Source organism: Podarcis gaigeae (genome assembly GCF_964106915.1).
Source record: "Podarcis gaigeae genome assembly, chromosome: 2".
In the NCBI taxonomy this organism is placed as follows: domain Eukaryota; kingdom Metazoa; phylum Chordata; class Lepidosauria; order Squamata; family Lacertidae; genus Podarcis; species Podarcis gaigeae.
In genome coordinates this window covers 39,873,155-39,895,552 of record NC_139679.1, presented here as the reverse complement: position 1 = coordinate 39,895,552, position 22,398 = coordinate 39,873,155, and the positions used below count along the sequence as shown (strand labels likewise).

General features: G+C 41.2%; 1 protein-coding gene across 1 annotated transcript in view; it reads left to right on the top strand.

The window, feature by feature from the left end:
* The window catches only part of MYOCD (myocardin), a 220,826-nt gene that overhangs the window by 129,604 nt on the left and 68,824 nt on the right, over nucleotides 1-22,398 (top strand).

Genomic DNA, 22,398 nt, shown 5'->3' with positions numbered 1-22,398 from the left:
ATCTTCGGATGAAGGGAATAGTAGTAGTAGTAGTAGTAGTAGTAGTAGTAGTAGTAGTAGCAGCAACCACTGTGGTGTGCTTGCAAGAAGATAGGTTTGATGGGATAATGAGCTGCTTGTGCGTAAAGCTTGATCCCTCCGGGTTTTGGCTAGCCAGCCAACCTCTGTCTCTAACGGAACCCCCAAAGCATGGCTCCGTCAGTCGCTGGTAGAATCCGACAGTGGGCGTCTACGGAATCTATTCCAACATAAAAGTTCCTTGACGGAAACGCGTCGTCTGGATTCTCGGCGCGACAGTTTCCGGCGAGGAGTGGGGGTGCTTATGGGAGGATCTGAAACTCCTCCGCTGTTACTGCTGGAAGAGTCCCTGAGCCATGCCTCCATCTCTCTCTCCTTAAGACTTCCCGATTTCCCCCTACTGGTGCCTTCCTCCGCTGCTGACTCTCTCCTGCCTTCTGAGAGCCTCTCCACATCCTGTCTTTCCGATGGCAGTTCCCTGACAATAGGGTATACATTATATTTAATAAAATAAAATTGCATGTTATGTATGGACCATGCACTAGATTGAGATGAAAGTAAGTGTAACTGCATAAGCATACACTAGAGTTCAGTGGATTCAGTGTAATTATTCTTGAAAGTGAGCAGGAGTGATAACCTTCACTCACCAGGATGGCATACGTTAAGGTTATTCATGCTGCTGGCAACATAATAGTCTTTGTAATGGAAAGGTTAAGAAGTACTAGTCAGTTTTGCACCATTTTGATTGCATGAACTAGCAGATTTTTGAATTTACCTAAATATTTCAAGGACACATCCTACATTGTGTTTGCCTTTTGTTTTCCCAGGGCAGTTTTTAAAGAAGCTAAGTTAGGAATTTGTGGCCTTGGATGTGGAAAATCCAGGTTCATATCTGGTGTCTGCTGTAGGTCATTTTGGCTGCAATCCTAGGCACACTGACCTGGACGTAAGCCTGACTGAACCCATTGCAGAAGGTCCCAGGTTCAATCTCTGACATACCCACATCAGGCTAGGTGAGACCCTTGCCTGAAACCCTGGAAGTGTAGACAATCCTGAGCTAGGTGGTCCAATAGTATAAAGCAGCATCCTATGTTTCTCAGTAGGACTCAATAGGAGTCACTTCTAAGTAGAATCGTATAGAAATGATTTTTTTCTTAAGTTATAAGAGTGGCATAGTTGTTCTGCTCCATGTTCCTGCTCTTTTCCATGCCGATCCATTAATGGTGGGATGGAGTACAGTGTGTGTGTGTGTGTGTGTGTGTGTGTGTGTGTGTTGGTGTCTTTCCACTGTCTTTTTGCTTGACCTGCCTCACAGGGCTGTTGTGATTCTAAACTGCCTCTTGAGCTACTTAGGCAAAAGAGAGGATACAAATGTGGTGAAACAGACTCCCTCCAACTACATATTCCCTGACCCACTTGAATGAAAGACAAGAAATTGTAAGTGTCCATCTGGTTTGAGTTTAAAGTAATGTGCAGAAAAGGTTGCATGTTTTCAAGGACCTTGTGCCTAAGTAGTAGATTGTACCACAGTTTATTACACAAATTGAGCTTTTTATTGCTCAGCTTTGTTGATCTGCCAGTTGGGATAAAGAACACAACGTACCCCATGGTCCCTATCAGGGAAAATTAGAAAGCATTCAGTTCTGCTTAAACTATGAAGTATCAGGGAAAGTTGTAATTAAATCCAGAGAGCGAGTGCCAGACATGCTGGTGTCTTTAAATCAATAACTATTTTGGAAAAATCTTGTAAGTTAATCAATTGGAAAATGACAAAGATGTGTGAGTCCAAAACACCAGCAAATTACAGTTCTGAGAAGGTGCACGAGGACTGAATCTTAGTAGGTTTTGAGAGTAAACCTGGACCCCACTAAGGCTTTCTCCATAGGCAAGCAGCCTCTGTGACATGCATGTGTTTCAATTTAAATCTTTATTGCGCTCAGAGTGTGCTTATTAAATGATTATCTTGTCCCAAGATCATTTTAGCCTTTGTTCCACATAACCAGGTAGTAGGTGTATGTGTAGGGAGATTTTCTGCATTAGGTTTGGAGCTCAGATCAAATAAATACTGCAAACAATGTATTGAACTCAGGTGACAACTAATCCCCTGATGAGATATTGTCCCGTGGCTTGAACTTTGCAGCCGGGACTTTAATGCCACTTAAATCAGAATGTAAGAACTGAAAGAATTCCAGGAATGTGGTGATATAAATTGTATTTTTAGAGCTGTGAATGACTTGTGAGAGCGAAACAGCACGGTGACTAAAGATAGCACAAGTCAGTTTTTCCATGATTTATCACAAGAACTTTCACCCTAAGTAAAAGTCATTTAATGTTGTGATAGCAGCACACACAGGCTGGCAGGATTTCAAACCAAGTCATTCATTGCATATTTTGTCACAGGAAAATGTTTCCATAACATACTAGAACTCCAAACTGCATTTCATCTGCATACAAGTGCCACTTGAGAGCATTGCCTAGAAACATCAACGAAGCGTGAGGTAAATGGTTTGTAATTCTCCAGTGGCTACAGTCTCTTAAAAAATAAAATAAAATCTACAGAGTCATTCCCCTTCATGGTCCTAAAATACATCCCTCGGCTAGTTTTCAATACAATCAGTTAAAGATCTTGCGTCCTGCCATGGGTCAGCTTGATTCTAAGTCAGAGATCTGATGGCTCAAGTTACTGCACAAGAGAGATGTTGCCTCTGAAGCATCTACCAGGATCAACCTATGAAAAGCCTGAGGAAGGGGCATAGCTTAGGGGAAAGACCATAGACCATTTGTTTTGCATGCAGAAAGTCTCAGTTTAAAACTCTAGCATCTCATCTCCAGGTAAGTTAGGAAAAGATTCCCTGCCTGAAGCCCTGGAGAGCTGCTGCCAGTCTGTGTAGACAGTACTGAACTAGATGGGCCATTGGGCTGACTCAGTATAAGGGAGCATCCTATGTTCCTATACTAGGTCAAATCACGCAGTGTCTTGCATGTAACAGCGGACGTTTAGCATGCAGCTGAATCTTCCCGTAAGGAATAAGCCCCACTGACTTCAAGGCATTCAACTACATTTTATTCAGAGTAGACCAATATAAAGTAATGGTTCTAACCTAGGCATGTTCATTAATTTCAGAGGTAAAACTTAGTTAAATACTACTCAAAGGATTTGCTTCTCAAAATAAATGGTTAAGTGGTTTAATATGCACTATAAATCTGGATCCAATCCAATGTTATTGAAGGGTTTGCAGTTGCTTGCTTGGATCGATGGAGGATAGCAAGGGCTAAGTGTGCGTTGAAACAAACACAAAGGTAAAATTTACATCCATTGCTCTGCTACTTTTGCCTCTGGCCCTTCCCACCATTGAGCCGTGGCCCTTGGAAGGCTGTCCAAGGCTTATGAAGCTAGCTTATTCCAGTAAACCATAGTCAAGACACAAAAACTACATTTTAGTGTTCAGACTTAGGACTAAACCATGGTTAATTGAAAATGAATGTGAAACAAAAGCTTCTCTCTGTTCCTCATGGTTGAGCCACGAGGATGAGGGGAGCACACAAGCCGAAGGTTGTGCATGAAATGCTAAACCATAGTTTAGCATTGCATCTGAACCCAGGTCATTGTGATTCCTATAGGACAACAGTCTGACATGACAAATCTTTAGAGCAATCCAGGTCAGTCATCTGAATCAACCCTTCTTTGGATAGAGAATAAAAGGAGGATGAGAGAAGAAACAGTTTATTCTTACAGGGTCCATGTCTCAGAAGCCAGGCTGGGCTGCTGACTTCTGTGCTATGACTAAACACACTAGAGGAGAACAAGTCCTTTGTGGATCAGAGGTCTGTGTCAAGGACTGTGAATAGCTATTGTTAGCTGTGTAGTGACAGCCCTGAAGCCCAAGGTGACTGAGGATTTGCAACAGTTAGAGCAATTCTAACCCCTTCCCCAAGACTCTTTATATGAATACGACTAATGTAGCCTCTTTCCCCACCACTGAAGAGCCCTGCACATGTTGCACTGCTGTGGTTGCAAACCGCCAAAGCAGCTTTCTGAAAGGCTTGTGGTTACTAAAAGGATGTTAATAAAGTGGGAAGAATCATAATAATAGCGCAAACATGACAGATTCCTTCCTGATGGACGCACACATCCCATAAACATAATTGTCACTGCAGGGTTCTTGCCAGAATTCCTGAAGGTGTTTTCAAGTGAACTGCAGTCTTACTGCTAAGGCTTTTGGGGGTTGGTGAGCAACACTCATCTGTTTGCAATTGAAGACCAGTTTGCAAAAGCACATGAGGTGGCTGTTAGGTCAGTCGCTCCTTCTCTTGGAAGAGAAATAATGGCATCCTCTTAATACAAATAGCGCAAGTGCTTAATTTCTAAAATGAGAGGTGCCTTAGCATCATACGCTTGGGCTGTCATTCCACTTGTGTGCATGTGGGTGCCCTTGTGGCTCCAGTGATGAAAATAAGACACACTTTGTATGCTCAGAAACACTGTGTTTAATTATTACCCTGTAAATGTCAGGAGTCAGGCATTGAAAAATGGATTCTGAAAATGGATTCAGATCTGGTCATGGATATCTCCTTCTCTTAACCCTTCCCCTCTCCCCTCCAGTGTTAGAGCTTTGGTATAATCTTTGGAAATGCATTTTATTTTATATTATATTTGCTACTGCGAACTCTGGATTAAATTATCGTTCCCAATATGCTAGAAAGCACAGCCCTAACCATATAGACATTCTGTAGTCCAATAACATGAAAATATGCCATGAAGAGTATGCCTGCTATCTTTGGTGTTTTCTGCTCTGCTCTTCTTTTAATTCTCCACACATCTTAAATCTGCAATCTTATCTACACACACACGTACACACACACACACACACACACACACACACACACACACACGTAAGCTCCATTGGATACAATGGTCTGACTTCTGAGCAAAAATCGCTCTGCAAGTAGATATGTTATATGACACAGAGGAACTATGACTGTTTCCTCAAAAGTACAATGGTACTGACAACTTGTCATACATGAAGAGAAAAACTGTTGTTTTTTTATTTAGAGCAATATATAAAACTGCTTATTTAAAAATCTAAACAGTGTGCTTAAAGCAATATAAAACAATTCTCAATAATATGGAGATAAAATTGGCAAAATAAGTATATGTAAAAAAATTATTGCACTGCTGTTTCTGAATTACAGCAGGTTTCACATATAGTGGTGGTAGGGATTAAAGGAGAATTTGTTTCAGTTGCTTTGTGGGTTTGTATCCCTGGCACAGCACCAAAGGCGAGATGTGTGGTATATATATAAACCAGTGGGGTGGTCACTCAGTGAAGTTCAGCAAAATATTACACCTGCCCATTTATTTTTCATTGGTTTTTGTCAGAATCTAGGCTTCCAGCTGACTTGAACATTTAGGGCAAAAGTGGATGTAAGTCTGTAAGGCAGGTATGCTGTGGGCGTACCTGCCTTACAGACCCTTCAAGTGTCCCTGTTTTCAGGGGTGTCCCTGATTTAGAGAAGTCGTCCCAGTTTCTGATTTGATCCCAGAATGTCCCACTTTTCTTTAGGATGTCCCTATTTTCATTGGAGAAATGTTGGAGGGTATGGAGTTATCCTCCCCCCCCCCCGCCATCTGAAGGCAGTCCTGTATAGGGAAAGTTTTTTAATGTTTATTATTATTATTATTATTATTAGTTGGAAGCTGCCAAGAGTGGCTGGGGCAACCCAGTAAGATGTGTGGGGTATAAATAGTAAAATTTTCATTATGGAATGGGACATCCCTATTTTCATCGGAGAAATGTTGGAGGGTATGGCCTTATCCACATTGGGTCATTAAACCTTGTTTCAAAGAGAAGTCATAGCAGCACAAGGTTGTGTGCAAAAGGTTCCAGGTTTAATCGGTGGTATCTCCACTTAAAAGGAGCAGTAGTAGGTGATGGCAGAGTCACTGTGACGCCGGGGAGCAACTACCAGTCAAAATAAACAGTAGTAAGCTGGATGGAAAAATCGTTTGACCAGTTAAGGAGCTTCCTAAGTTTCTATGCCTCTCTTGCTCTTCCTCACTTCCTTCCTTTTGCATTATGGAACTTATTGTTGCCACAAGCTTCTTTCCCATGCTGGCTCCAATACTCTTTTGACCACCAAGTCTACATTCAGTTTTCCTTATTTGGTAAAGAATCGAAAAGTGGCCTGATCCCACCAGGTACCACTATGCAATTTTGAGGCAGGTGCAAACAAATGGGAACCAGATCCCTCCTACCTGCCCAGCTTCGTGCACACTTTCTCTGAAGCACCGTAAGACCACTATTAAGAAGAAGCTCCTGCCAACCTAGCAGTTTGAAAGCACGTCAAAATTGTCTGCAGACAAACATCGGCTCCCTCGGCCAGTAAAGCGAGATGAGCGCTGCAACCCCAGAGTCGTTCGCGACTGGACTTAACTGTCAGGGGTCCTTTACCTTTATTGTGCTAAGTATGGCAAGGCAGCTCGGGCAAAGAAGCCAGGAGATTAAAACTTCATCTCATTTTAGTAGCTGCAAGGCATTTAGCCCATTGTATCTAAGCACATTTAGCAACTCTGTTCTCTTTTGCCTTGCTATTCCATTTTGTCCCAGCAGACTTTGAAATGCGCCTTTGGCTTTTTCCTGATCAGAGTGCTCTTCTCCCCTAGTCTCGCTCTTATAGATGGGTCGCATTCCTTTGCGCTCCTAATAATCGCAAATCAAGCAAACTGGGCCAAAACGAGTGTGCCTCTACTATCGAATGTCAAAATATGATCAAGCCTGGCAAGCCTCCGGCAGAGCATTAAAAATAGCTTACTAAGTTACACTGTGAAAATCACTAATATAACAAGACTTGTGTGTCTGATCCCATTAATGGGGGAAAGCTAATATGGTGATTTCATGCAATACTGATGGAAATCAATAAAAGGATATTTTGGGGGGAAGAAAGCACGCAATTCTATTATTTAAGGCATTTTGTACAAAAAGTTAGAAAATAACATTTAACTTGCATGTCTCTTGTCCAACTCAATAAAAGTTATTTTGCATTGTTAAGGCTTTTGCTCCAGTTAAACTAGAATGAGACTACAGAGCAGTTCGGTTTCTGGGCTCACCCTTCTCAGTCATGCAGAATAGTCAATTCCAAAGAGATTGGGGGGGGGGATCTCTAGTGCATTTTGCTATGACTTCTGATTAGTACAGTTGGGCCCAATGGATTTATGTGGTATAGATTAGAACATGGAGCCTGGCTTTTGGGTGAGGATATGGGTGTTTACAGCTTTCTATGGTTATTTTCTTCTAAGAGAGGAATTAGCATTTGTTTTCTTGCTAACATATGTGAAAATTTCCCAATATTGCTGAATATCATGCTTCATCAGTAGAAGAGTCCTTAGACTAAAATCTGACATATGAAGGACGCAGAAGGGCAGGAGTAGTAAAGGGCATACTGTGTATCAAAATTTTCCATATTCTGTGTCAAGAAAACTCAAACTCTACAAATAGAATGAATTATGCTAGTGAACTATTTTGTTCTAGGCTTGCTTTGAGTTTTGTTTCATTTTAGTATTGCATGATCTCTTTTGCTTCCAAAATCAGTTTTCAGATAACATTCACAGGGACTCAATGAGAAGGTGAAAAGAAGGTTTGAGAATTGGAGCTGGAGTGGTATTGGGACAGAAACTTGGAGCTTTGGTTTGGAATAATGAGCTCCCATTGCTCGGTCCCTGCTCCTGCCAACCTAGCAGTTCGAAAGCTCGTCAAAATGCAAGTAGATAAATAAGTACCACTCTGGCAGGAAGATAAATGGCGTTTCCGTGCGCTGCTCTGGTTTGCCAGAAGCAGCTTAGTCGTGCTGGCCACATGACTGGGAAGCTGTCTGAGGACAAACGCCGGCTCCCTCAGCCAGTAAAGTGAGATGAGCGCTGCAAACCCAGAGTCATCCGCAACTGGACTTAATGGCCAGGGGTCCTTTTACCTTTTTTAAAGAGGCTAAACAGTGCATCAAGGTGCATCTCCTGACTAGTAGATGCCTGCCCAGATCTCATCTGGCTTTTAAAAATTCACACCTATGGCTTCCATATTCTCAAGCTTATTCTGCAACCTTGAGGGCTGGGAACTTGCTTTTTAAAATAAAGGTGAAAGTTCTGAACCTTGTACCAATTTTCTGTTTGCTTAGTAAACTGGCAGATGTGCTGAGTACACATGGCCCTGGGAATAATATGCTTGGGAAGATGATAGAATGCCTATTGCTTATCACCTATCAAAGATATGCATATGTGATCTCCCTATCACAAATACTCCAGTCATTATCTCATCCATTTCCTTTCGCCTTTTCCACATTACAAATACGTCCAATGGTTCCTGTTGCTCAGTTTCCAGTGGCATTGCCTTACAGTTTTACTACCAACACAAGTCAACCATCTAGGTGGCAGATAGACAGCATAATAATGTGCTGTGAATAATGTGCACTTAACAGTACAGTGGTCTGAACTGATGTTCTTCTGGTCTTTTGAAAGAGTGTGTGCAGGTAGGATTTAAACTACTGCAGAACTATAAAGCCCTAAATGTCTAGGACCCAGCACACTTCCTTCTGTGAAGCATAATGAGTCACTTCCTTCTGTGAAGCATAAGGAGATTGGGATCAGTTCTCTCTGTTCAGGAAATAAGATATTTGGGAACAGCATCTATGGCATGCCCTCCCAAGTGACACCTTTCAGTCTTTGTCTTTGCACAGTTTTAGGATATTGCTGCTGAAGCTTTCATAATCAGCCTGTCATTTGACAATCAGGGGACCTCATACATTAACAATGCTAAGACACCAATCTGACACTTATTTTACTGCTTTAGTGTAGCTGTTTCATTCTGTTGGACAATGTGTTAACTGTTAACTTTTCTTCCTTTCTTGGGTGCAATGAGGCAGTAAAATGTAGCCAATTTTATCCCCACAGAAGACAGATACATAAATGAACCCTTTTTAAAAAGAAATTTTCATTTTACACCTCAAGAAGGAAAAAAAGAACTATGTAGAGTTAAAGCCTCGAGATAGATAGATAGATAGATGATAGATAGATGATAGATAGATAGATAGATAGATAGATAGATAGATGATAGATAGATAGATGATAGATAGATAGATAGATAGATAGATAGATAGATAGATAGATAGATAGATCGATAGATCGATAGATGATAGATAACATAATGAATCAAATCTCTGTCTAAGGTGGAATTGCATGCGTCGTCCTTACTGAGCACCTCATTTTAGAAAGATGGGGTGAAGTTGCTTTCTTGTTGCAGCTCTTCCTCATCTTGGCTTTAATCATTGACACAAGCGGCGATGAGGACTTGTAGGTTTTTAATTCTCCAGCAGATCAACCTTCCGCCGAGTGATCTAGCTCCAACCCACTGGAGTAAGAGATGGGCACAAAGCTATCTGATTCTAGCAGAACAAAACAAATATTCTGGCCCTGCAATCTTCTGACCATATATAGACTTAACTAGCCTTTTGGAAGATATGGCTGATATCTGTGATCAGTACAAAGCAATTAGTTATGAAATGTCTGTGCCGCCAAAGGGTGGTTTATAAGGATACTTTTTTAAAACCATCTTTCCCCCTTCGTGTGCTTGCATGTACGTATTTCAGCTCATGGGGACCCTATTATTGCCACTGAATGCTGGGTCATTGTAACCGAGAAGTGCTTAGTAACAATTGAATCTGGGCAGCAAGAACCAAATTGAGTAATTCTCAAATTGGAAATTGTTGAGAGAGAAATGTGAATGTAGTTATTGGGTGCTACTCTCATGGCTGTAGAAATTTCTGCAATAAAAGTGCTGATGGTTCCCATATTAAAGTGAACAGGTTATATATATCCTGTACATTGAGCATCCTGATTTGCTTACACAAATTTTCTGCACATTTAGATTATATATGGTCTTTTGTTTTGATTTATATGGGGGACAGTTATATGGCAATGAGTCTTTGTTCTACATTAATTCAGATTTGCTTGTGTGGTGTTTATACATCTTCTGGTTGGTCTTTCATTTATCCCACACAGTGCATTTACGCATCACTTTCCAAACCTCAAAAAACCAGATTGTTTTTTTAAATAGATTTGTTGTTCAAGGTGATGGGACTGTTTAATCTATTTTAATTGTGCAAACCTAAAGTTCTGATATGCACTTGAATCCCTTTCACAAAATTGTGACAGTCTGGAGGTAGGATGTTGCATGTTGAGCAGTTTAAATACAGTACCACCCTACTCTCTGCTATACCCAATTTTGCAGAGATAAAAGAGTCAGAAAGTAATGTTCCAATTGGAATTTTGTAAGTTTCAGTATTTTATTAAAGTGTCTAATTCTGTAGCTATCAATATTTTATTAATTTTATGTATTTTAAAATAGTCGCTTGATCTTTCCAGGGCCCTATGTTTGTTGTTGTTGTTGTTGAGGAACCCACTGTTTCCACATAAACGGCACAATAACTCGCTGGAAGGTGAATTCAGAGGAGGGTCCCAAGAGAAAGGAATTGAATTAGATAGAAAGTGAAAGCAAAGCCTCCAGGGTCAACATGCACTTTAATCTGTTACTAAGAATAACCTGTTAGTAATACACACAGCCTAAAAGCGAGAAGGCAATCAAACAAGTGTAAACTAATATAGTGAACTATTGGTATAGGAGCATGTAAATTGGAAACAGGTGTTGAGTGACTGAGAGCAAGCATGTGATGACAGGGCGCTCTGAATCAAGACAGAGCGTTTCTCTGCTGAGCATCTTGTTTTGCAGTTACTCTTAGTTTTGTTTGCTACAGTTAAAATAAATAAAAGCCAAACATGAATCAAACATGAGCTGGGATCCTAATGCTACATTAAAAAATTGTTTTGCTTTGGAAACTGCTCTTTGGGGTAACTGGAGCCTTGTTCTTCTGCCTACACTATCCTGTAGTAGATAATTTAAAGTTGTACTGTGTGTGGATTTGGAGTGAGTCCCAGGAGCAGAGCCAATAGCAAGCATCTAGCATTAGGGACATGTCCACTCTGTAAGCTTATCCTCTGACGGATGTTCTTGCAGGCTGCATCTGGCCAGTGAATGCCAGAAAGTGATGGTGTGGACAGTTTACAAGTTGCTTGCCAGGAAATGACCAGTGAGAGTAGATCATTTTCAAATGGGTTGGTGGACTCTGCAGACAGAGGATATCTTTCAGAGAACAGCACGGAAGTGTCCGTTCAATATGTTTATTCTAAATCACTGTCTGCTACTCTATTTACACTTTCCCTAATGGCTTTGGAGCTCCTAGCAGAGAGTGTAGATTGTTAACTCAATATTTGTGCATACAGTCACTGATGCACTGATATATAGTCACTTGGGGCTAAAGGAGACCTTGTCTCCCTATAAATGCTTGCTACCATGTACAGATGCCAAAGTGAAAATACATGTGTTAAATACATCTGCTCTGCATCAGTTCTGAAGGTCCATCAGTTATGGTTCAAGAACATCTTTTCTCTTTGAAATGTAAAGCAGCTAGAGGGGAGACCCATCCCACTGATGCCCCCTGCCCCTCTTGGTACAGAGTGATGGAGCACAGGTAGGAGAGGCCACTTGCCCTGAGCCCATCAGACTCCCTGCCAGCCTCTGAGTTGCATCCTGAGGCCAGTTGAAGCTAGAACGTATTCAGGTGAGGAAAAGAGAACCCTATCTATCAATCCCTAGCAACAAAGAAGTAACATATGGACCACAGACAAAGCCTTTATTGATTAGTGTCCAAGATGGAATGGATACTGAAAGAGAAGGACAGGTGTGAGGATGCCAGCTGGTCACCCAAGCTGGGCTACTGGGCCTTGCTCAGCAGCTCAAGGTGTAGCAGGTGCAACGTACATTGTGGACCAGCTCCACATTAAGCACTTTCCCCTTCTACATAACTCTCATAAAGCTTGTCAGGATACAGGAGCCTGTCTGGAGCTAAGTAGGTTAATGAAGAAAAGCTTTTCTCTTTGACTGCCCTTGTCCTGCCTACGATTGCTTCCCATTTCAGTTCTTCTGTGGTAGCAGGGCTTCTGCTAATTCTATGTCATTGCAAACAGGGGATCTTCAGTATCTTAAGAATGTTTTGTTTGTATGCGACTTTTGAAGCAGAGCATGTTGCATATTCACAGTGCCATTCATTCATTTCCAGCTTTTCTGTGGACCACAGTGGCCTAGAATCTTTCTTTATGCACCAGGGCTTCAATCCTCTAGATTTTATTAGGTATTTTGCCATTTATGCATTTAAAACTCTTAAAAGTCCAGGATTAACAATAAACCACAATACAAAGCAAACCTTTGGGAGATACCTGGAACTTCACCACCCTCCCTTCTCCCTTAGAGGAAGTGCTTCTATTTCAAATGTTCTCTCTCTGCCACTTGTTTTTTGTGACAGAATATCACGTAATTTCTTTATTTTGTCTTGCACTTGGAGCTCATTTGTGCACAATGCTCAGACGTTATTAGACCTTTCAGTACGTTGTTCGAGTTTGCTTACTTGTTGATTGCTATAGCACAGGAATAGACTTGCTGGTGCCCTCCAGATATTGCTAGACTCCAACTCCCAACATCCCTCACGCTAGGGCTCATGAAAGTTGGGGGTCCAACAGCATTTGGAGGGTTTTTGACTGCAACATGCTTCACAATTTTGGGTGCCTTTGGGACACGCCCTCCCTCCAAAGTTTAATTTGTTTATTTTAAAGCACTGAAAGACCACTTAGTATCTTAAAAATATCTAAACAGTATACAATATAAAACAAAAATACAGCCCAAAACCAATGGAACAGATGTATAAAAATGAGTAAAAGTAAATAAACTAAAAGTAAATAAATTGAGGGAATTCGGTCACATAAAATAGTCACATCTTATGGGCCAGCTTTACAAAAAGATAAATTTTTACAAGATGTTTCAAGCAACTGATGGCTGCTTCTTCACATGTGGAAGAGGGAAAGGCATTCCACAGTATAGGGGCAACAGCAGAAAAACCCCATTTGGGGGTCACTGCCCTGTGATATTCAGTAGGGTGCAGTGCCATGAATAGAATTTCCGCAGATGATCTACATGATCTTACAGTTCTGTGCAGGAGCAGGCAGTCTTTCAGGTAACAGAGTCCTGAGTTGTTCAGGGCTTTATCCGTAAAGAACAAAACCTTGAACATGGCTTGATAGCTGATCAGCAGCAAGTGTAGTTCCCTCCGCATAGGTGTAATATGCGCACATCCAGGTGCCCCACTCAGTAACCTGGCCACAACATTCTGAGCCGGCTGCTGCTTCTGGACCAATCCCAACAGAAGCCCCATACAGAGTGTATTACAGTGGTGCAATCGTGAGGTTACCAGTGTATGAATCACAGGGACTGCACTATCTCTGTAAGGCTTTTAAATGTGTAGGCTGAGATCAACCTGTGCAGCTTAGCTGTTCTTAGGTTAACGGTTACATAGACATTATAAATATATGGTCAGATGCTTGGGAAATCTGTTATTTGTTACAGACTATTTTGTGCCCAGTAATTTTTTTAAAAGCATTGACTATATTTGTGTGTTTCCGTGTCCATAACTGAATTTATATATATATATTTCTGAGGCAGTGCTGTTTTTCTTGCTCACATTTGAACTGACTGCAAGGTGAAGTAATTTTCCTCACAGTGGATGAGTTTGTGTGACTTTGCATTTTAAGGACATGAAAGAGTATAGTGTTAAGTCTCCATCTTTCTTTGAGAAATGACTTGTTTTATTGATGTTTAATATATGTATAACTGTGGTATTTCAGATATTTTGTCTAATGTCTCACAGATATTAGCTATCAGTGCACAGTCCCACTAACAATTTACATTTCCATTGATTTATAGCAGCCACAATAGTCTGAAGTATTGATCATCTCCATATGTTCAATACATCCATAATACTGACTGCATTGTGTGGTGTTCCATAGGATTTCTCAGGGAGAAACATGGAGTAGCGCTGTATTTATTGATATTCTGCCTGGATGAAGCCTAATGTGAGCAAACTGGATCAGACATCTTCTATCTTAATATTCTAAATGACTTGCTTGGAAAAGATTATGAGGAAGATTATGATGGAAAAGATTTTGATGTCACAGTTGCTGTGCTTCAGAGTGGCTTCAGGTAGACATCATTGTATTTTGAGGTTTCTGCCCTTTTTCTCCTCTCCACATCTAGAGAGAGGATGTGGACATCTAGGAACACAGTGTGAGTGTCTTCTTATATCTGAATGCTGAGAAGGGTTTTGCTCCTATATGCTATTTTTATTATGAAACATGGAGTAACCTGTCCCATTTCACTGTCTGAGGCAAAATGGGCAGGTGCCACCCACCTGCCAAAGCCTTGCTTACCAGGGTCACATGGCGACTGCTTCCAATGACAAGGATACTTGACTAGTAGCAATGAAGTTTTGTCTCAATGGTTTTGTTATATTGTGGAGAGTCTTTGTTGTGGGTATTTGGGATCGTGGCAATATTCTAAGCACCAGAGGATTGCCTTTACCTAGTTTCACTTTCCATTCTTGTTCGTAGTTTTAGTTTTGTACATGCAGTAACCAGTGACCCTCATAATCCACAGACATGGTCTATGCAGAGCTAGTCTAACCTGATGTGCGCCAGGGGTCTCACTGATGCCCCTTCCCCTTGCAAAATGCAATAGCTTAGAAACACATTTTTAAACGCTGACCTGAGCCAAGTCCTCTTGGCCACTTCACAGGACAGAAATTATTTGAAATGTGTAGGCTACACAATACTACTTAAAATAGCCTATAACGAGTGGAAGTGGGGAGGGGGGGAGATTAATGGCTTAAAACAAAATAATGAAAAGGTCATTCAGACCGTAATTGTCAAACCCTCCCTGTGCTGTCTCATATCCATATCAATTCTGTTTGATGGTGACTCAGAAAATGATCCCTGGCATTTATCTTTCCCTCAGACTTTATGAAAAATTGATTGACTCCTTTTGCCCAAGAAGTTGCATTAAATAAGAAATAAAATGTTGTTTATGGGCAACTTTGCCTTCTAGCAATCAGAAAGGGCCAGTTTTATAAGAACAGGGCATCAATTTTTAATACCGCAAAGTACCTGCATATTTGACATGGCAAACTGAAATCTTTGGATATTATCCTCTCTGGAATGATTCCTGGAGTTAAACAGAAACAGCAGGCCCTGTTTCCCACTGTTCCCACCTCTTTTCACCCTCCAATAATACTTGTGAGCTCTGAATGAGAGAGGATGATAACATTGGGGGGGGTGTCTGATTGAGAGGGTGTTCGTGAGATTGCTTTCAGAGATGGGCTGGCTCCTAGGTTGGCCAGGTGCAAAAGAGGACTGTGCTTTTGAACCTTTAAGAGTTATATAAATGAGGACATTTCACCCAGGTATAGTTTGCATGACAATCTTTGTACACGTGTTTGGGATTTGTTAAGCAATGAACAAGCCTGCTGTAAAGAGTATGAGACTCCTCCTGCAAACACTGCAGTCTATGGTAACACAGCTTAAGAGGGCTACAGGACCCAGCTCTATGCCTGGACTGGGTTTAGGTTGCGGCTTTGACCCTTTCTTCATTTTCATCTGGTAAAGAGAAAGCTGGAACCTTCTCCTTCCCTGGTTTTGGGATAGGAAGCTGCCTCAGGTCCAAAGGCTGGTCAGTGTTGGCCCACTTGGGCATCTGAGCACAGGACTTTCTGCATGCAAAACATGTTCTGTACCACTGCGCTGTTGTTCCTCCACCCCCACCCCCCGTATTTTTGTTTGTCTTGTGCTCACAATGCATGCATCTATAGAGACATCAGCTCTTAACGTTGGTTGAAGACGGCTGAATAGCTGTCAGCTCTCAGTGAGTTTCCTGGGAAATTTTGAAATGGAAAAAATGCCAATTCAAATTAGGTGAATTCGCATAGGGGGATTTGCATCATAATTTTTTTTCAGTTTACATCAGAAACTTTTCTGGTGTCATGGAGAGTGGTTTAATTTTAATTGCTCATTTTATTTGTATTTAGTATGTGAAGCAAAAAAATTCAAAACCGGCAAACTTTCTTAATGTTGTATTTGCAACTGGCATTCATTCATTGCTACTAATTAACTTAAGAAGTAGAAAATTTTCCACCCCACATCACTAGTGAAACTGTCAAGTTCAAATGCCCGTTAAGTTAGAGGTGCCATGAACCCTGAACAGACAAGACCTATTTTGGTTATACTTTGCCCACATGGGCTGGAGAAAATGCAGAACTTATCAAAATGTGTTGAAATGTACTTTTGTTTGTTTTGCATAGATATTCTTGACTGGGGAAAAAAAAATCCTGCGCAAAGATCAGGTTTTGGAAAAATGAGAGACACGGCAGCTCGTTTTATTTATTTGCTTGTAAACTTTATATTCTGCCCTTCATTTCCAAGCAATTCTAGGGGATGCCCATCAGTTCAACAGTTTTGAATTCTCATGGCCAACTTTAGCCAGGAGCTCATTCATGTTAGACCCAATAAAAAAGAAACTGCCTGAAGAATGGAGACCTCCTCTATTTTGTCCAGATTTTCCTACTCTTACAATTTATCACCCCTTCCTCTGAGCACAGATTCGCTGAGGGAGCGGCATGTGGTCAGTGTACCAACTTCAGGCTAATTTGGAAGGGCTGTGGCCTTGCAGAGCTGCCATTCTAGCACCTTGCCTCAGCCATAAACTCATTCCAACTTAAAAGGGAAAGTGACCCAGATGCATTGTTGCACACAAGTCTTCAATTATACAATGTCCTGCAAGCATCAGATAAAGCAATAACACAGAAAAAGGTCATAACAACACCAGCTATGTCATGAATAGCAGCCACAAGTAGCGGCCAGAGACTTGATCCAGTCTAGGACTAGAGCGATGAAGAGATAGAAATGCTGCTGGCTATGAGTCCTTTTGTAGTGTGTTCCAAGCAGCTGTCAACTGCTCAGACTTTGAACGACTGGGACCTCCCAAAGGAAAATAAAACCTTCAGAGTGGCCAGCTGCAAGAAAACAGTGGATCTTTGAGGATGCACTGCTGAGGGAAACATGAACAAACGTAGGAGATAATCGGGTTTATTTCTCTGCAGGCTAATGTTCTGCAGAAGGGGTAGAGATAAATAGTGGTTCATTTGAGGCGTGTCATGAACTAGATGAACTTCAGCTAATTAGTTTAAACAAATGAAGAAAAGCAGCAAAGTACTAGGTATGCAGAAGTATGAAAGTACTTTTGCGGAAGACTCTACTCCTACAGCTTGTTAGACATAATTATATTTCTTCCGCTGGCAATGGTGTCATTCTCATTTCTTGTCTCTGAGCCCCGCTGGTTGTAAAAATTACCGGCATCAAAATATCAAGGCTTGGATCCTAAGGTAACTTAAGATATCTCATGTAAGAAACGTTTCCCTTCGCCTCCTCCCAACAGCAGCCACCTGTGACTTCTGAAAAGCCTTTAGGAGACCTTCCTGAAGAATGGGGCATGGAGGTTTGCTGAAGGGGGGGGGGCAGGACACTTCCTTATGTTAAGATCCAAGCCCCCACCCTCAGCACCCTGTAGTCATTCCCACATTGTTCAGGAGGGAACCCTGAATCTCCAGATATGCTTTTGGGGGAGAGCGCAAGGAGCTGCATGTTGCAACAGGGAAAGGAAACTTTCTTTCTGTGAAATTTCCTGAGGTAATTTGCCACCTGTATTTCCTGTCTCCCTTTCCAGACTTCCCAATACAGTTTCCTCATAGTGGCCCTTGTTCCTTAGGGCAGCAGTGACTGTTGGGTCCTGTATACTCATTTTGATAGCTGGAATCTTTACTGTGGTTCAGTGGCACAATTCATAGAGATGATCCCTCAAATCATGGTTTGGAAGGATTCCAAAATGAGTCATGGGCTTCTGTGCTTCCTTCTTCAATTATTACCTGTTATGTATGAGATATCTCTCTCTCTCTCTCTCTCTCTCTCTCTCTCTCTCTCTCTCTCATCTCTATCATCTCTATCTATTTCTGTTTAGTGCCAGCTATTCATAATTGGTTGTCCTATCTGTGGTGGACTATGGTTAGCTTTTGCTCTCTAAATCTCAGAATTCGTTTTTCAAATTGGGGTTCTGGAGGAAGAGTGCTAACCATGGTTTGCCAACCATCACTTGAGGGAAGAAAGGAACATATGGTTTGTTCACAATCATCCAAACCAAGGAGGGGACCTGTCACCTTCCAGATGTCACCCAACCAGCAAAGCCAGGGATGATGGGAGTTATAGTCCAGCAACATCTGGAAGGCCACAAGCTCCCCATTGCTGCTCCAAACCATGACCCATCTGTTCTGAGAACTGAATAAACTAACTATACATAGGCTAATAATAAAAAGTGTTTTACTCAATTTCTCAGCATATTCCTTCAGAGCTAGGACAGAGTTCAGCTAGCCAATATGCACTGTATGTTTATTTTCGTATATGACTGATTTTATGTTCTTTCCCAGTTTCCCCTAAAGTAAACCTTTTCGATTTGTTGAAGAATATTGGGTTTTGCCTCTGGAATTCAGTATTTTGAACTTAAGCCTGCATAAGACCTACCGCTTAGCTCTATGCTATCTTGACTTTAGTCTTCAGTAGAAGTGGTTATCAGGGTTTGAAAGGTCTATTATTTAAGTAGGAAAGGTAGGTGTTTGTGTGTGAGAGAGAGAATGAAATTGCCATTTCAGTTCCTGAAGATTTGGTGTTTCTAGATATCCTACCTACTATAGCTTATCCTACCATTTGACATCAAGATGGGAATCTTTGCATGAGAAGAACATGAACTTCATGGGATCAGTCCTTTATTTTTCTTCAGACAGGGACTCTGATCCTCACATTATATACTTATTTGCATCCATTGAAATTGGAGGGGCTTACTTTATCCATAGAAAATTTTGAGTGATGGTCTCAAATTTTTACTCTTGAATGTGTCAGGCAGAACAACCCCCTCTCAGCAAGAAGTAATCCTGAAGATTTTTAACACTGGACCATGAGGGCTCCCTGGAGTCTCCCATTCTTTAGCTTTCCATCTCCACTCTGGTCAGGATCCAAGACTGCATAATAATATCACACTTGGATTTACACTTCTTCTTGGCTCTCCGAGTCATTAGACTGTTCTTAATATGCATGTAGCCTTTTCCTGTGTTTTGAATCAAGACGGCACCAAGCATTCTTTCCAAGGTGTACTGGCTCCAACTCAGCTGTTGTGTTGATCTTAATAGCCTCCGGGTTCTTTAGGAAGCTAAGGATTCTACTGCTACTGTTGACAAACTATTGTTCAAAGAATCTGGAGGCTCACTAAAAGATCTGGGTAATGAGAAACGGGCTGAACGATACCTTTTAGCTGCAGGGCCTGGCAGTGGTAATGCAACCTGAGCTGAGCAATTAATCTAGCACAATTATTTGCAGCATTCCCTTCCTACAGAACACTAGAAAGGGTCTGAATACTTCAGATACTGTAGCAAATTAGTTGCACATCTGACTCTCTAATGAAAGTCAAGAGCCATGTGCTTTGCCAGCAACCTTGTGTAATGCTATGCCTTTAAAAAAATAAAATTAACCAGGTCATGTCAACACTGGCTTGTTTACTAACTTGTCAGTGTCAATTAATCACTCTTTGCATCTAAACTTGCATATACTGAAATATCAAAGTACTGAATGACATGGTGGTTTTGCATTTCCAAGGTATTGCAGGTTAGACTTTGCTGTCTTTGGATACAAAAAAGTGTGTATGGACAGAAGTTCCGTTCAATGAATACTAAAACAGTTGGTTATCGGTATTGTAACTGTTTATGTTGAATGAAGAGGTTAACTGATAAAATCACCTTCACACATACACATGTATCCAAAGAGTCACTACACTTTATTTATTAGAGGGTTGGCGGGGAAGATGTACAATGGAACCTCGACTTACATACGGCTCTACTTACATACGATTCCAGTTACGACCTTCAGTAGGTGCTTCAACTTATGAACTTTTCTCTACATATGAACAGAGGCCTTGCCAGCAGCCCAGAGCTTGCCCGGCTGCCTGCGGGGCAGCGCTGGGGCCTCCGCCGCTGGGGAGAGGCCTTTTATGGGTATAGACTAAGTAAAACTTAGTTGAACACCACTCAGGGCTTTTCCACACTTTCGCTTGTTTTGTGACTAGAAAGCGTTACAGAGTTACAGTATCCAGTACCTTTAAAAGAATTCAGTTCCAAGGATTGTTGGGTGGGTGGAGTAATGTGCTTTAAATGTACAGTATGTAAGTAGCCTTAGAATAAGCTAAAGATTGGGTAAGGTTCTGATAGAGAATGTTCAGATGACTGGTGATTTGTGCTTATTACATATAAACGTAATAAACACGTTTGTTTATTATGTGCATGCCTGTGCCTGTATGGACTGCTTTCAACATAACATTTTATGTTACGCTTTTAAAAAAATTGAATGGTGTGAACACGTTTGTTGAACCAGTGTGTAGAAAGTGATCATTCACACAGTTTTTCCAGACTTAGCCCCTATTAATGCAGGGAGGGGACACAACAGGAACCTGTCTCTATCTGGGAAATACATATATTTGCATATTGCATATTCCTAGGAACCCTTAAATCGGTCAGCATGATGCTAAACATTTGATTCTGGTAGTTTTTGAGCTGTCTTTCAAACTGTATGCTATATGATTCTGTAGCAGAAATTGCCACATTTTTATTTTTGGCATGAGGTTTGGTAAGAGTTTTGATTCCCCCCTCCCCCCAGTTTCCTATAATGCACACTTTCTTGTACCATACTAAGACGCGTTCGGTAAGATTGTGATTGCTCAGCTGCTGTTTCAGGATGGGATTCCCTTGAATGCATTTTTCTTTCTCCACTGCAAAGTGCATTTTGTGTGTGAACAAGGAGCAGTACAATGGGCAAGATGGAGAGTTTGGTTTAAGCCGCAAAGACCTGAGCTGTAATGAGAGGGGACATGTGAAGTCTCTGCTGTGATGTTCTCCTCCCCTGGCACAGCCACTTGTAACAAGTTTTACGGGAATTGATAAAGTCAGACAGCTGGATGGAAGAGCTTAAATACGCCAAACTTAAACATGCGATTGAGGACATAAATAACTACATTCCTGCTTTCATGTTTATTGTACAATTGCAACACAACCATATTTGGAATAACTGTTCTAATATTTGAATGCAAGATGATTGGAGTTTAGCTATTATGTTTTGAATAAATTATTGTGGAAATTGAACGTTTCACATGGCCGTTATTTCTTCCATATTCACCAGTGACACCAATCCATAACCTTAGGAGACAATATGGTCTTGTGGTTGGAACACAGGAGCTGTGAATATTAAGTTTAAATATTGTTTTCGACAGAGCACCCTCACTGAGCTTAAGCAAGTCCCTACTTTGCTATTTCCATTCACATTCTGAAAAACAGAAACACATCTTTGTCCAAGGAGAGAAGAGCTGGAAATTTTTGGAACAGTTGTCACTCCCTTTGAAGAAGCACCATGAACAGTCAAACAGAAAGTGAACTGTTGCTTATTCTTTTCCAAGAAGTTAGAATTCCAAAGAATGGGAAGAACGTTCAAAAGAAGTGCAAATATCCAGTGCACAATGGTGATATTTACCATTAAGAAGAGCCTTCTGGATCACGCCAATGGCCCATCTAGTCCAGCATCATGTTCTCACAGTGGCCAACCAATGTCTGTGGGAAACCAACAAGCAGGACCTGAGCACAAGAGCACTGTCCTCTCCTGTGGCTTCCAGCAACTGGTATACAGAAGCACTACTTTCTCCGACCATTGGCTAGTAGTCATTGATAGCATATACTCCATGAGACTCTTAATCTCAGGGTCGTGGGTCCCAGTACACCTGAAATTTGTGCATTAATGCAAATCTGAAACTACTGAGTTTCTAGACACATACCAATAGCTTTCTGGGCATTTTTATAATTCAAACATCAACACCTTTATAGCTCTGTAGATGGAAGACTGACAACCCTGAGCCCTTCTCAACCCATCTCATCTCACCTTTCACTCCTTTGGCAGCTGATTCTTCTTCCTTTCCTCTTAACCAGACTGCTCTATATGGCTCTCAGATTTCTACATCCAGTATCAGAGCATTTATGTATGGGATAGTCTACATCCTTAGGGCATCCTTGTACATGAAATTGCCTGTCAAGAGTTCTGACCGGGTTGTGATTCTGCAGCAAGCAATGCAAAATCTATACTCTCATATTTTTGATTAAATAAATATTTTTTATTAAAGTGGGAATTTTTAAAGAGTTTTTAATTTATTCATTTGGGAATTCATTCCCATCTTATCCCAAGGACTTGAGATAATTATATTTTCCTTTGAGTCCAACAAAACTATCTTTTACTAAAGGTGTGGGAAATCTTTGGCCCTCCAGATG